This window comes from Argiope bruennichi, chromosome X2, assembly GCF_947563725.1.
Source record: "Argiope bruennichi chromosome X2, qqArgBrue1.1, whole genome shotgun sequence".
Lineage (NCBI taxonomy): Eukaryota > Metazoa > Arthropoda > Arachnida > Araneae > Araneidae > Argiope > Argiope bruennichi.
The window spans coordinates 118,706,407-118,714,715 of NC_079163.1; the positions used below are offsets into that span (position 1 = coordinate 118,706,407).

Sequence of the window (8,309 nt, forward strand, 5' to 3'; positions counted from 1 at the left end):
CGACATAATGAATTGTTAAATACATTTAAAAACTATCTGGAAATGGGAAAATTCAACTTTTGAAGCTTTATCATTCATGCAACCTCAACTAAAAAAATACTCGTTTGGTTTACTTAAATTTGCCTAGCAGTCACATTGTTAAAAACACTTGTTAAGCTTCAGTATTTTAACCTCTCATCCCGCTACCACCTACAATTTCAACACCCTACATCTCCCCAGCGCTTCAGCCGGCCGGCTGCCCACCCGTTTTCTACTGCCATACCTCCCTTTTCACTACCTCCTTAACCCATTTCTTCCATTGCCCAGCCCACCGTTTTCTGCATAAAAACTACTCTAAAACATGCTCTAAGCACAATCTAAATCAACACTAATTAGCATACATCGAATATTATATCAAACTAAGTATTGTATAACTACACTAAGACACATCTAAGTATACTAGAAAGTACATTAACCTACGTTATCTGACTCATGGAGAAGCTTAACTTGGTATTTTTAACATAGGAGTTTAAAATTAAAAACCCTAAAGTTAATCCGATATTAATTTTAATAGAACTCAAGCACAGCAAATTCATCGATATCTAAACTGTTTGATTGCTAGCTTTAAGAAAATTATGTCACCTATTCATTTAACAATTTTTATTTTGTAGCGAGACCGGTTCTCTGTCTTCCCGTCTGGATATTCAGAATCCGGTATATCATTACTATTTGAAAAAACTTATTTGAACGTTTATATCGTCATGTGTCCATTTGTATAACTATTCATGAACATGAGCAAATCCGATTGTCTGTAGAAGAAAAAGTTAAGATTTCTTTCTTAGAGTTTTGTACCAAATGTATTGATGGTACAAATATAGTTTTAGTTGCTGATAAATACAGGATATAAAAGGATAAAGATTTGCATACATATTGCCGAAAGAAAGCCACTGATGCAAAATTTAACCATGCATTTCGTTAAGAATCCAAGTTTAATATACATTTGATTCTAGACTATAATTGAAAATTTAATTTTAGGAAAATGTCTTTACGAGTGAGATGAATCGCCACTCATTGAAATTATAGCCAATGTAAACGGAAAGATTCAAGCTAACCAGACGAATTGCTCGCGCCACCTCTTGTGGTCATACAAGCTTGATGCGAAAGCATTCATTTCCCTTACAAGAAGCTTATACTTTTCAACTTCTATCCAAAGAAACCGAAGCCTTTGGCAGTTTTGACGTGCAAAATGCAATGTTTAGTGAAAAAATTCCAACCGAATTCAATATTTATCAATCAAGTTCTTGCGTCCGAAGTTTTCCCCGATTTTTTTTACTTTGGATTTAAATGCTTTCTTGATCAGTCAGGATTCTAATGAAAATTCGAAACTTCATTTCCTAATTTCGTGTAAAGTTTTATATATGTAAAAGGTAACGATCGATCCAATTATAAAGTTTCATTCGTAACATTCTACGTGCTCATTTATATAGAATTTGTTATCCTTGCATCTTTCCAATGAAGCTAGAAATTCAGACTAATGGGCAGGATCCAGATTTTTGAACTAATTATTATAATTCATTAGATATCAACGTGAGAAAAAGTTGTCCTCATTCACAGTATCCTTTTTCAGATATAACTATACAAATTAACTTTCAGTATGAAGGTACTAAAACTTTCGATTACTTTAATTCTCTGGGTCATTCACTTGTTAGAGGGATTATCTCAACCATTTTAGAATTATTTTTTAGAATTATATTTAGAATTATGCGGTATATCATTATGATATACCGCATTGCTTAGGATGTATAGACTAAATACTTCTTTAGTCAAGTCTAAAAAGACTTTCTAATTTGTCTTTTTATAGACATGCTTTATTAGTGGCCGAGTTTAATAAGGCTTCAGATGCAAAAGCCTTGTGGTTCTGCACCTATACAGGGTCAAACTAAACATCGACATAATGCCGTTCGTCGAATATACCAAGTTCCTCGACTCGGGGCATGAGGTGAACGCCTCGTGAGCCTTTCCGAAAACCACTATACTTGGACAAATGTGGAACAGAAGAATATTGTGCAGTCTCATTTGATTACATGATATGGTAAATTACTCTAAAATATTCTAGAAGTCAAAATGTATACAACAAGTAACAAGGACTGCAGAAGTATTTCATAATGGAAGTCCAGAAATACCTTCAACTTCAATGTTCGTTGAGCAGTTGACTTGCCAAACACTTGCTATGGCAAACGCAGTAGAAACCTTTCAGAAAATTGCAGGCTCTCCGATGGGTCAAATTCAACTGTATTTTACATTCCTAGCACAGTCCTTCATAATCTTGTTCATTCGTGCAAAGATGTTCCTTTATAGTTCTGAAAGGAAATGTTCATGAATTTAGAAGTAGAAAATATAGTGCTAATAAAATGTAAAAATTTCTCGATACGTAACTTCAGTTTCGGTTACTGTACTGTTCTGCTTTACCACTTTCATTTGAAACGCGCAACACGTGTTGATATCTTACGAAATGCAATGTAATGTAATGTAATGTAATGCAGCTGTGGTACGTTGTCTCGATTACTCAAATTCATTTACAGATTGCATCACGTTACGTGGGGTGATAATGATCAATACTCAATATTAAAGCCTTGCTGAGTATGCTGAGCACATTTTTCTATTAAGCAAGTACTTGACCAATTTCCTTTTCAAAATTCGTGCATGTCAATTATAACTTTGTGCAAACTGAACAAGTCCTCAATGATATTTGTACACTCCATCAGAAAAATACCAGGGTACTATTCGCTATTAAAGTGTTAGCGAATATCCTTATATTTTAGACCATTTTTGTTGAGCGGAACAAAATATGCAATTTCAAGCATGCAATTCAAGTCGTCTTAATATAAAAATTGGTCTATTCGAATTTTTTTTAAAGGTCAGCACCTAATTTAAAAAAACTCGGATTCAAGCTTTCCAGATTAGTTTAGCTCGAATGCATAATTTCTCGAATACATTTGCTATTTCAGAGTGGGTGACGAATTATAGGTAGTTTCAATTTAGACTTCTTTATATGAAATGGTTATATTTCTGCTTTTTCGATATTGGATATAATGGATCGATTATGTTAATTCTTGATTTACAGATACTGAGCTGATTAGGGTTGCCAAAGATTGAGAAATCCTCAATCCACAAAACAATTGTGTTCAACGAAGTAAAAATAGTTACAAAATTAATCAAAATATTAAAGCATAATACATTATTGAATTAGATATTGGCATTAGATTTTAATAAAGTCGTAAAATTCTGAATGGAAGCGATTCAATTAAAAAAAATTGTGGTTAATATTCATTTTTTTATTAAAAAGCAATTTAATGTATGACCTTTTTCGCAATTACCAATTTTTTTGAGGGGATGATAATCTTAATATACTTTATCTTGAAAATGGTTTAAGAATATTTTTAGCAACAAGTATTGAGAAAGTACGTTTATTGTATTAAGAGTATTTTATTTTTTAAAATTGTACTCAAATTGTATGTCAAACTCTTCGTTAAATTTAATTTAATGTATCGGGAAGAAAATGAAATACAAATTTAAATATCCAATTTATCTGTGGGTAAGAATGATATTCTTTACATTTAATTCTTCGTTGCTTTTTCATTATTTCCTTCCCATAATTCAACATTAAAATTTTTTATTCGTATTTTGATCAGTGGAGTTTTTGCTTATAAATGGATTCGTATTGCTTGAAGAAAAGTCAATATATCGGAAGATAATGTGGAATTTGCTGACAAAAATGAAAAGATCTGCAAGATTATCCTTTTTATCTATATTTGGACTTGAGACAATCCCCTAAACCATTGGATATTAAATTTGAATACACGAAAACAGAGCCTCCGAAAATACGTCTTTATGCAATTAAAGAGGAAACTAATAACCTTAGAGCAAAATTTTTGCTGAATCATGATTGAACAAGTGTTCTTATGAATTTTACAGACTGTCGAACAGTTACTGTATTTTTCAATTAACGCTACATATTCAGTGTAAATTTAACAACGTTTAACCTTTACATTCGATTCGTCAATAAAATTAGACAAATATACGTCACATTGTTCTAAAACCACGAGAAAGTCAAAGTGGTATTGCATACGCAATTTTTCTTGAATAGGTCATGAAACAAGTATGCTTCAGAATCGTAACACTGCATTCAATACTTAGGAAAAGGTCCAGAAGTAAATTAAATCCAAAATTAATGCACTAAACTTACCGATTTCTTAAACAGGACACTCGCTTTTCGCTGCAAAGTGATACCCTTCTTCGAAAAGCGTTGGTCCCTTTGGTTTTCATATCGCTGAACTATGTCAGTCTTTCCGAGCAAATGGACAGGTTTTAACTTAGTAGAAAGCTGTTGAAATATGTGCCAGACGTTAGCAATAAGTACTTATATTTATTCCATTGGTGTCTAACAATCCAGTTGGAACTTGAGCACAAGCAACTTCCCGTTCGAACATAAGTACCCTGTAAAGATAAAAAGAACGAAATTTACTTCTAGCATGAATCATTTTAAAATTAAGCTCCAAGTTGCTTGGTTCTACATGAATTTAAAATTTTAAGTTTTCCATAAAATTAGTGTGCATTAATTTTTAGTACTCCAATGGCTCCAGTAAAAGGTAATCAGGCTGCATGCATACTTTATGCTTAAAGCAATTTAATTTTATTCAAACAGTTTAGACACTTTTATCGAGATCACAGTTTCCAATTTTGGTTGCTAATCAAAGTGTATGGTCTTAAGGAATTTAATCTGTGAGGTCTAATCAGCACAGAATTGTTAGCATCTAATTCGATTTCGGAGCGTTAGCGTTAACTTGCAGTAAATGGAGCGTTTTCAAGATTACCAGAAAAATCCCAGAAACGACTGAACGAGCTTTCATCGGTAAGAACACACTTTAAGAAAAAGTTTCGTTAGTATACTAAAATGAATATTCCAAGAAAGCTTACTACGACATTAAATTTCACTTTGAAATAAAATATTTGTCAGCATTTTCATTTGTTTAACGGTTCCCTATGCAAAAGCTAGAAAAATGCAGAGTTCTGGAAGAAATTTCAAAATGAAATTTAATCGCATTTCTTAGTACATTTAATGAATGTTAAATAATTGTGCAATTCTCACTGACGTTAATTTATGGTACCGATTGCAATACTTCACACGTTTGCGTGTGTTTTCACTAATTTGATTAAAGATTTAGTACACCAATAGAAACCTAAAAATATTTACTTCTTAGTCTGATTTATAATATCAATTTAAATGTGAAATTTTTTTTTTAAATCCTTGACTACCAAATGGTATCAAATCTAAATTTAATTAAAATCTAATAACAGTTAAATTTGGGAATACCGAGATTGCCACCGAGAGCCCAACAATGGAAAAATACATCGGGAAGCGGATAAGAACCATTACGAAATTTCATCATCACAAGCATGAAATAAGTCAGTCCAGTAGTTAAAGGAACAAATTAAAACCAAGTTTGACATTTAAAATTAAGAAATCAGAGCAACTTGAGATTTCTGCGATCTTGAACCATTTGGCTGCCAGCTTGAAAGCATTAAGTTACTATAAGCATTCGCCTTATTCTCTGGCAAAAACTTCATAGAATATGTTCAGTCCCCACTACTTGCGAAATTATCCAAAAGGCTTGTATTACCCATTATCTACCAAATTTGTTTGAAATTTCTGGCCAGATTAGATAAGTATATATGCACAAAAATTCGTAAGTTATTTTCAAATTATATTTTGTTTTGAAAATATATTTTTGAAGCAAGATATCGGTATAAAGTGATCAATAAGATATTTTCAATAAAAAATACCCAGCAACTGATCGTTACTATAGCCCTCAAGTTACACGTTTATGTACGGTATGTCATAATATAAAACCAAGCCATAAAATCCGATGTTTCAAATGATAATTTTCAAATTACAGACGAATTTCAAATTTATTCGCTTGTTTCAGAGAAATGAAGCAGCACAAACTTTCTACAACACCAAGTATTCACAGATATATATTGCATATAGAATGAAATTAATGTGTTAGTCCCACCAAATATATTTTCGGCGTCGAGGGTGTACGTAAAATTTAAAACTCGTAAATGGGAATCGTGGCAGCTTATGGGTAAAATGGTTATCGAAACTTGAACACCGACATCTCGATTTTTATATCCTTACGCACTATCAAGGTTTTAGGAAGCGTTGCAAAAATTTGAGTAACGATTGATAAATAAAAGGGGCAAGTTTGTTAACAAAGTTAATTTTGGAGATGCCACGAAATAACGCGTGAACTTTCCTTCCTCTACTATTTATATGAATCGATACAAGTGGTATCAACAAAGAATTCCGAGTACCTGCTTTACGAATCGGCTTTTAATAGAATTATGTTATGACATGTTAATTATGACAAGTTGAAAGCGATAATTCAAGGCAAATATGAAGCGTCAGAACTACAGACGCAGAATAAAATTCGCATGTACGAATTGCGTAGGCAAAATATTACGTAAAAAGGTCGAAACTATTGTTAATTCTATACTTAATTTTTAAGTAGCACATGCATAAATACAAATGAGGGAGGAATATAGAGAACTCTAGCTTAAAGTTATAAAAATTAGAACTGCGTTTTCTTTCGTGAGAAAGAATCGTTTATTTATAAATGTACACGAAAAAGCTACAGTTTTTTTTTTTTTACACATTCTCCGCTTTTTGTGAAGGATTCACATGTCTAGAAATTATTGGAAGAGTTGTTAGTTCAAATGCAAATTGCTTCATTCTACGGTGAGCCACGTAGTAATGGCTAGCACCATTAGTTTACCAAATTGTAAAGTATTTAGAAATAAGTTCTACACCAAAATGACTAGTCTAACTGGATATAACATATTTTTTTTATGAGAAGAAAACTTATTCAGAACTCGTTAGCCATTCCCGAGAACTTTTGAAATGGCATTTAAGTATCCATGTCTGAACCACGTTGTAGAATTATTTGACAGTTGTACTGGAAACAGTACATTTAACATTTTCACCATTAAACAATTCTAGATACACTGCACAGAAGAACATCAATATATATATCAAAATATCACTTACCCGTTCAAACTCGAATATCCTTTGATAAATGCATTCAAAGCACCGCCATTATTCTTAAAGGATAAATATTTTAAAACTAAATCAACCACTCCTTTTCCCACTCTATCATAATCAATGCTAGACGTCATCTGTTTAACTCGACTTATCATAAACTAAAAATTTCTGTTCAAAGAGGAAAAACAACCAGGCAGAAGACAAAATTTGGGCTTTTATAGAAGATTGACAGTTTTGAATGCACTGATTGTTGCACTTCATTTCAAAATTACTCCCGTGCGGCCTGTTTTAGAAGGCAAAAACCCCAGGACTACATAATAAGATCTTATTTACATCTCTAAAAACTTATTAGAAATACAAACAATTTGAAGCAACAAATAAGAATTATATTATGGCATACTTTTTTCCATTTCAGATTAATTTAAAGTTTTCCAAATTTCTCGACTAGTGATAAATCAGAATGTAACTTTTGGTTCCGCAGGATAGACCGTTTGAGACACAAGACCTATTAGATCTAGAGCTACATAATTTGGAATTGATATTCATCTGAGAATGGAAATGCGAACCTAGGGATGACTGTTATGAAATTTTAATTAATTGAAAAAACAAACAAACCTGAATGTCATTTTGGTAATTTTGCACGATAAATTCCATTATTTTCACCACAACTTTTAGCATCATTCTAAAATTCAAAACATCTTTTAAATGGTACCAATTTATGTGTAATTTTTTTTTCTCAATTTTAACTAATTTTTTTTAATATTTTTATAATAACACATTTCATTGTTGGAATGAAATTTTAACAGTTTTCATTGTTTCATCAGATATTTAAAAATGGAAACTACAAGGGGAGGGCACGGGGTTGAAATCTCAGATCTGGATGAGATTTAGTATAATGATAGTATACATTTAGAATTTTCATTAATGAAAATATTTAAACATAATGACCAGTCAATTTCGAGAAAATAGTCCTCAGACTTTTGGTAAAGCTTATATACTGATAATTTAACTTCCGTCCCGATGATCCGATGGCATGGTTGTCTAGGTAACCGTCTTATATGCGGGTTCGAACCTGGCTAGGCATTTTTTTCTTTTTTTAATAATTTTTTTTCAATTAAAGATTTGCAAATACTCTTAATTAATATGTTTTTAATTTTTTTCATCCAAAATAAGTATTTATTATCAAAATACATAATAATAAAATTAAAATTTTAAAACAAAAAAATTA

The 8,309-nt window shown here is 31.6% G+C and overlaps 1 long non-coding RNA gene across 1 annotated transcript; it reads right to left on the reverse strand.

Moving 5' to 3' along the window:
* Window positions 1–269: 269 nt before the first annotated feature.
* Window positions 270–7,245, reverse strand: LOC129960950 (uncharacterized). The gene is made up of 3 exons (XR_008783728.1): window positions 7,088–7,245; window positions 4,226–4,476; window positions 270–2,339 (listed from the first exon to the last, which is right to left on the reverse strand). It is a non-coding gene; the product is annotated as an uncharacterized LOC129960950 (long non-coding RNA).
* Between the last annotated feature and the right edge of the window lie 1,064 nt (window positions 7,246–8,309).